At 39.7% G+C, this 8451-nt stretch overlaps 1 pseudogene; it reads left to right on the top strand.

The window, feature by feature from the left end:
* The first annotated feature begins 5973 nt into the window (after nt 1-5973).
* The window catches only part of LOC110328323, an 18736-nt pseudogene continuing 16258 nt past the window's right edge, over nt 5974-8451 (top strand).

The raw sequence follows: 8451 nt of genomic DNA, 5'->3' as shown, positions 1-8451 counted from the left end.
GAATACACATGGAAAAACCTATGTCACTATCCACATATGTGTCAGAGGATGGCTTCGTTGGTTGTCTTTGAGAGGAAAGGTCCTTGGGCCTGAAAGTGTTCAATGCCCCAGTGTAGGGAAAAGGCAGGAGGGAGGACAGGAGTGAGTGTTTGGTGGAACACCCTTATAGAGGCAGGGGGAGTGGTTTTTGGGATGGGGGGATTCTGAAGGAGAGATCTGAAAAGGGGAAACATTTGAAATATAAATAAAGAAAATATCCAATCAAATAAAATGAAAGTCTATTTTATTGGATATTAGGATGACAATTCCAGCTTGTTTCCTGAGGCCATTTTCTTGGAAAAACTTTATCCGTCCTTTAACTCTGAGATAGTGTGTGTCTTTGTTATTGAGGTGTGTTTCTTGTATGAAGCAAAGAGCTAGATCTTACTTTTGTATCCTTTCTGTTATTTTATGTCTTTTTATAGGTGAGTTGAGTCCATTAATATTGAGAGAGAGTATAGACAGTTGACTGTTGTTTCCTGATATGTTTATTTTTATAGGTAGCTTTATGTGCTTGTGGTTCTCTCCTTTTGGCTTTGTTGTGAGATGCTTAATATCTTGTCTTTGGTTTAGGTACCTTACTTATGTTGAAGTTTTCCTTCTAGGATCCTCTGTAGGCTGGATTGGTAGATATATACTGTTTGAATTTGGTTTTGTCCTGGATTATTTTGGTTTCTCCATCTATGTTGATTGAGAGTTTTGCTCTCAATAAGACTGTGATTTCTGTTTCCCTGTGTGCAGCAGAATTCCCAGAAGCCTTTCATTCTGTCAGGTCAGTTGCCCTGCATGCCATAGAGTCCCCAGGAGGTCCTCAGATTGTTATGTCTGTTGCCTAGTTGCTCTGGGTACAGAGGATTGCTCTGGGATTCCATCAAACTGTGGTATCTTCTGAGAAGCAGACAAACGAGATCAGTTGCTCAGTTGTCCTGTGTGCAACAGATCTCCTGAGATGCCTCAGACCGTGTGTCAGTTGCCCTACTGCTCTGAGTGCAGAGGACCTTCTGTGTGACTCGGGGTATGGTGTCAACTGCTCTGAGTGCAGCAGATCCTCTATGATGGCCTCTATGATGGCCTCTATTATGGTCTTCTTGGGAGCAGACCAACTAAGAGTCTGCCACAGCAGAAAGGACCAGGCAGAAGGGACAAAGGGTAGTGTTATTTGGGTGGTGAGGGGTTTGGTGGGTGATTGGTCCCAAGTCCACTGGGCTCCCAGGGCAGCTCTCTGATTTGGGGTGGGAAAAGGGAGGAAGGGAAGGATCTTACCAGCTGCTCTGAGTGCCACAGATCCTCTAGGATGGCTCAGGATTTGCTGTCTTTGGGAGCAACCAGCTAGCAATCTGCCCCAGCAGAAACGACTGGGCAGAAGAGGCTCTATGGTATTTTCTGTGTCCGAAAATCTCTCTTCCCTATCTTGTGTTCTGTTGTTGATGCTTGTGTTTGTAGTTCCTGTTCTATTTCCTTGGTTTTCCATCTCTAGGATTTTATCCATTTGTGATTTCTTTATGGCTTCTATTTACATTTTTAGGTCTTGGACCTAAAATTTCTCTTACCTGTTTAATTAAATTTTCCTCTATTACTTTAATGGATTTATTTGTTTCCTCTTTAAGTGCTTCTACCTGTTTGATTATATTTTCCTGTATTTCTTGATGATAGTTATTTATATTCTTTTTAAAGGTCTCTATCTTCTTTATGACATGGAATTAAAGGTCACCGTCTTACTCTTCATGTGTGTTAGGTTATCCTAGGCATGCAGTCCTTGGTAAGCTGGCTTCTGATATTGCCATATTGTATTGGTTTCTGTTGATTATGTTCTTATGCTTATCTTTTGCCATCTGGCTTTCTTTTCTGTTGGTTTGCCTACCCCACACATAGACACCAGGCTCCTGACACAAGGCCTCAGCTCTCCATAATTTTGTGGCTACCATTCACATAGGCGAATGACCTAGGCCCCTCCAAAGATAGAGGACATGGCTACAGATCACATCACCTCAAGACAAATCTCCATTTCAATAAGAGACCTAAACACCTGAAGGGCTTAGCCAATTAACCTGTCCTTCCCAGACATTCTTCCCTGCAAAATATATTTAACCTAGGGCCCGTCCTGAGAAAGAGGGTACAGTTTCACTCATCACAACTCTCCACGATGACAATAAATGCCTTAAACACATGTACTGTCTCTTCTCATCAGAACCCGCTGTGGGAAACAATGAAGCATGCCTTACTCTAGAGAGCCAGATCTAATCTCCTGCATGAGGCCTTCCTGTGTTCTCAGTCACCATTTCCACCAAGCCAAGCCACCCACCCAAGCAAGCCAAGAACTCTCATACCAGTGGGAACCAGGTGGAGTTCTCTTCTCCAATGCTGGCCCAACATCTGGGATCCCAGACTGTGCTTCCCTATCTCTGGAGCGGGGTCGTATGGCTTCTCACAGGTTGGTGCCCGCCCAGCTGTGCCATGGGGTATGCAGTTAAACTTCTCAATCCCCTCCTTGCCCATCTGCCTGAACCCTATGCCGAACACCGGACACCACTATAACCCACAGTACAACATTGTCATATAGGTGCTATGGACAGCCACTCCAAAGAAGCCCAGTGAGTATTACACAGTCATCATTATGGAACAGACTCTGTGGAACATGACAATGTTATAAAGCAGTGGGCTACAGATAGCAACATAGTGCTCATATGCTAGGGACATTATACCATGACAAGGACTGCCCATAGCAGGCCTATGAAAACATTTCAGAAGCATCTCTTTGTAAAAAAAGTTGTTCATCATCGTTTCTGTTGTGGTAAATCTCCTCTCAAATATGCCCTGGCAATGAAAACACAACACAATTAATATGATTACATGCTGTGTGCCTAGATTGGGCAGATCTACTGCTACACTACCATCTTCCACAGCTTATGAGACCCCTTAGAACTTGCAGTTTCTCCAGGCCATGTGCTTCTGCTCTGCTTTTCTTCTTCTACCTCCCTCTCCCATTTTCTCCTTCTTCTCCCTCTCACCTTCCACTCCACCTTCCCTTTTATCTGCCCAATTATCAGCTCTCATTTATTTTACAAATTAAGGTGGGAAGCAGGTTTATAGGAAATCACCTGAGTGCTGACTCATTCCTTGTTCTAAACCCCTCACTGGAGAACAGATTTAACATCAATTAGCCTAAGGGCTATCCACAACACATTTCTCCCAACTTTAGCCATGGACAAATGCTGAGTGGATTTCATTTGTGTGTTGACTGTTTTTCAATTGGCCTTGGTATGCATAATCTACTATATCTGACTTTCCTATTTCTTTCTCCTGCTCTGCTGAATTCAGTGAAAGTAAATGTTACTTGATGTAATAATTCTTAAACAATCAAAAACTGAGGCATAGGGGCACAGCTCAGCACAGTCCTAATGGCCCAGGTGCATGCTGTGTACTCTCATCTTGGAAACAATATACTAACTGTACAATGGTAGTTTCGAATAAATATATGGTTTGCAAAGAGAGTTTGAAGATAGTATGTTTAGAAATAAATTAAGAAAATGAGGCACAGCCAATATTGGGACCCTGAGAAAGAAAAGGGCTATTGAAGTTATGAAATGAATTTTGCATAGTGTTTGATCTCCTTTGGAAATGCAAGAATAAGCAAGTATAGAATACATAAAATCTTATACTAGTAAAACTAAGTAAAACTAAATCAAAACACTGAGACTCTTAAGAGAGTCGTGGTGTGTAATGTGCAGATGCAAAAAGATACCACAACTGCTGAGTTGAGGGTTAACTTGATTCTTCCTGGCCACTGCCTGGTAGTTTGGCCCATGTCATTTATCATTAGGGTTTCACAGGAAAATGTATGTTGCTGACTTTGGAGCTTTGAGTTCTGAAGTATAATAAGTCAAAAGTTAAAATAACAATGAATTTGCAATTATTATTATTATTATTATTATTTTGGCTACAGGCCTGGGAATAAGGGGAGCTTGAAACTTTGGAGAATAATTATAATTCTTAATTCTTTGTGATATGTGGTTATTCTTTTGAATTTTATTTAGGAAAGATTATACAAGGTCCCTTTTTCTGCCTGATTTTGGAGTAACAATAAAAGACTGGCAAATTAAAAAGGCAAGAGGAATATGGAGTGTGTGAGAAAGAGTACAAGCAGAGAGTGACTGTGAGGTGTGTATGTATGTGAGTGAAAGGAGAACACATAAGAGGAATGTGTGTGAGGTGTGTGTAAAGAGTGTATGTGTGAGTGAAAGGTGAACACACAGAGGTGTGTAGGAGCATGGGAGTTTGAGAAAAGCAAAGTGCACAGGAGAAAAGCAGAGTGTGCAGGAGAGTGAAGAGTGTGTGCAGACAGAGACAGAGACAGAAGAGAGAGACTGAGATAAAGGCAAAGAGATACAGAGAGATGGAGAAAGAGCAACCTCAAGCCTTGAAACTTGCCTGTCAGATTGTTCCTGAAAAAGTTGTGTATGTGTGTTTATTACGCATCTTCCAGATATCCCTGCTTCCAGTTTAGAACTCTGATCCTGTGCAGAGGCTGGACCCTAGCAGTCATAGGTCATAGCTGTCAGCAGGTAACCTTCTGCAATGACAAAAATGCTGAAGAAGTAGAGTTGAATCATGCATTCCAAAAAGATCATGTCCTTCTCACATACAAGTTCACCAACATCTTAGGGATAATGACAGAGGAATAACAGAGGTTAACGAAGGATAAATGAGTGAGAAAATGGTACACTGGATAGTGAAGTTGAGAACTGATGGGGATTATAAACCTTACACTTACAATATTTTATTTTGCTAGAATCAGCAAAATCACTTGTTATTAGCAATACAGTTACACTGATTTTCTATTAGCTCTAAAAAATGAATTTCGTATCAATATTGGGTTTTCCAATCCATGAACATAGACTTCCCTCCATTTTCAGATAACCACTTTAATTCTTTTTTAATCCAATGTTTTGTTTAATATATGCTCATCCTGCACATATTTTTTCCTTTTTGTTAAACATAGATTCTTTTCACATAAAACGCAACCTGAACACCGGTGTCCCTCTGTTTCTCCCAATTTCTCCCTGTACCCTCTCCCACTACAATTCACTTTCTTTCTGTCTCTCAGTCAGAGTAACTTTAGAGAAGCCAGGAGACTGCTCAGCAAAAGGCCTAAGCTCTGGAACATTAAAAAGCCTCTGTGTTATTTTTATGTATTGATGGAGACATTTCCATTATATTTTATTTTGATACTGGAATATAATTAGACTCTCCCTTTCTCTTTCTTTTTTCCCTAAATTCTTCCATACATTCTCCATCAGCTCTTTGCAAAACTCATCTTTGTTATTATATAAATATATATTCCTAAATATAACATATTTGATCTGTATAAAGTCACTTCTTTGTTTTCATGCTTGGCTATTAGATAAAGAGTTGCTTTGCTCTACCCTATAGAAGACTGTTCCTCCCACTTATGTCCTAGTTATGGAAGAACCACCCACTGGCAAATTCTCAGACTTATACCTTTATGTAATCTTCAACACTAAACAAGAGAACAAAGAGGAAGGAAGAAGCAGAATCTCTCTTATGAATGGGGTATTCCTTGGGAGTTTATGTATTTTTCCATGTCTTCTTCCATTTGCTTAGCAAAATCCTCAATAAAATGAGATATTTTTCTGCTTAAAATCTTAATTATAAATTTTAGCAAAGCAATGTCGATACAAATAAACTCCAAATCAAGGTTGGACTTTAGTACAAGTTGGCAAAAATTAAGGCTAAAGTCAACAATTATACTAATATATAGTTGTTTTTTTTCTCTCAATATACAACTGCTCCAATAACACAGGGCATTCATTAAAAATAAAATAAACATATACATGAGAAAAATCCTTGATTTGACTTCAATGTCCATGACTTGGAAGTCGGCTTTCTTGTTTGAAGTCAGCTATTCTGAAAACTATGAAGAATCACTCAGTGTGGACTCAAGTTATTCTGCTAAGCATCTTCAACATAGAGGGTCTGGAGTCCTTGTTCTTTGTCATACTATTTTTCTTTCTATATCTTCCCTCTAGTGGGGGTGATGCTTATACTCCTCAGAGTTGCCTCTCCTCCAGTAGGCTTCATACGCTCATGTACTTCTTCTCCCTGGGGTGGTTCTTGGGGTTTAAAATATTTTTCACTTCTGTGAGCTTTTCCAGGATGTTCTTCTACTTGTCTGGAAACAGGCAAACCATCTCCTATCAAGGCTCTATGTGCAAGCTCTTTTTCAACACTTCTTGGTTATGCTGTTTCTTGTAAACAGTGATGGCCAATGGTTGCTTTATTGCCATATGATTCCCTCCCAGGTACTCAATAATCATGATCCATACAGTGTGTGGCTTCCTGGCTATTTGACATAATTTTTGATTGTATTCACAATACTTTTCTGACCACTCTCACATTCCAATTGCTCTACGTTGTTTCCATGTGAGTATACAAAGTTTACAAATATTTCTGTCATATTCCTGTGATACTATAGCTGACTGTGCAGAAACATCAGCCCTGGAGACAGTGGAGCTTATCAGTGTGGGTCTGATGCATGTCACCTCCTTCATACTTATCCTCATCTTCTATGACTCTATGCAAGAACAAAATAAATGAAAATTGAGGCCAGGAAATAGACACAGAACAAGGCGAGTTATATAGGAGTGTTTGGGAAGAGGAAAATGAAGGCAGAAATGATGTAATTGTAACATAACCTCAAAAAGGTAAAATAATAACTTCAAAAAGTATTTATTAAAAGATAAAATATGATATAAGCAGTATTTTCTATTTATTGAATGAATAAACATTTATGGAGTGGTTGGTCACTAAATATTGGAAGACAGAAGTAATATTCTGATCAATGAAGTGTTAGAGAATCATTCCTGACACTTGAGGATCTGAGAGATGGAAAGGCCTGGTCTAAGGCCATCTTTTCCCAGTTTGCCGTGTATGCCCCAAATAAAATTGCTTGGTGTTTTTACTATGTGATTTATTTTACTATCTCTGTGACAATTTATGAGCATTAGTTTGCATTGGATTAATTAGGTATAGTAACAATTTCCCTTTAAAAGTTTTAAATTTTGTTATTTTTTACCCCTAAGGAGTTTAGATTGACACTTTATGCTACATCAAGCCTTTAATGTAGATACTACATTTGGTGATTTTCTTTTCATTTTCATTTATTTTTTATTGGATATTTTATTTATTTACATTTCAAATGTTATCCCCTTTCCCATTTTCCCCTACAGAAATCCCCTATTCCATTCCTTCTCCCCCTGCTACTATGAGGGTGCTCCCTGGGCCCCCAACCTCCCAACCACTCCTGCCTCCCTGCCCTGGCATTCCCGTACACTGCTGCATCAAGCCTTCACATTATCAAGGCCCTCTCCTCACATTGATGCCAGATAAGGCAATTTTCTGCTAAATATCCAGCTGGAACCATTGGTTGGTGGTTTAGTCACTGGGTGCTTTGGGGGAGGGGTGTCTGGTTGGTTGATACTGTTCTTCTTAGCCTTATGGAAAATATAGGTGTTTAAGAAAAGCACTACCCAAGATACAATTCATAGACCACACGAAGCTCAAGAAGAAGGAAGATGAAAGTGTGGATGCTTCAGTCCTTCCTAGAAGAAGGAACAAAATATTCATCAAAGGAAATATGGAGACAAAGTATGGAGCAGAGCCTGAAGGTCATCCAGAGATTGCCCCACCTGGGGATCCATCCCATATACAGACATCAAACCCAGACACTATTGTGCTTGCCAAGAAGTGCTGGGTGACAGGAACCTGATATAACTGTCTCCTGAGATGCTCTGTCAGAGCCTGACAAATATGGAGGTAGATGCTCACAGCTAACCATTGAACTGAGCAATTTCCCCAATGGAGAAGTTAGAGAAAGAAATGAAGGAGCTGAAGGGGTTTGCAACCCCATAGGAAGAACAACAATATCAATAAACTAGACCTCCCAGAGCCCCCAGGGACTAAACCAACCAAGGAATACACATAAAACAACTCATGGCTCCAGCTGCTTATGCAGCAGAGGATGGCTTTGATGGGCATCAGTGGGAGGAGAGGCCCTTGACCCTGTGAAGGCTTAATGCCCAGTGTAGGGGAATATTAGGGCACTGATGCAGGAGTGGGTGGGCAAGTGGGGAGCACTGTTTAGAGGCAGGGCAAAGGGGAGAAGAAATAGGGTTTGTGGAGGGGAAACTGGGTACAGGGAATACATTTGAAATGTAAAAAAAATCAATAAAATAACTAATAAAAATAAATGTAAATTCTTACACAAAATTTTATCTGAATAATAACACATCTTTTTAATGTAACAGAGTCATCACTGTTATTGGTAGTACATTTATTGATAGTCTAGGAGAATAAATCTTTTTTTTTTTTTTTTTTTTTTTTTTTTTTTTTTTT

The sequence above is a fragment of the Mus pahari genome, chromosome 10 (assembly GCF_900095145.1).
Source record: "Mus pahari chromosome 10, PAHARI_EIJ_v1.1, whole genome shotgun sequence".
Classification (NCBI taxonomy): Eukaryota; Metazoa; Chordata; class Mammalia; order Rodentia; family Muridae; genus Mus; species Mus pahari.
Note: the sequence above shows the minus strand (reverse complement) of the source record. Positions and strands in the feature narration are given on the sequence as shown.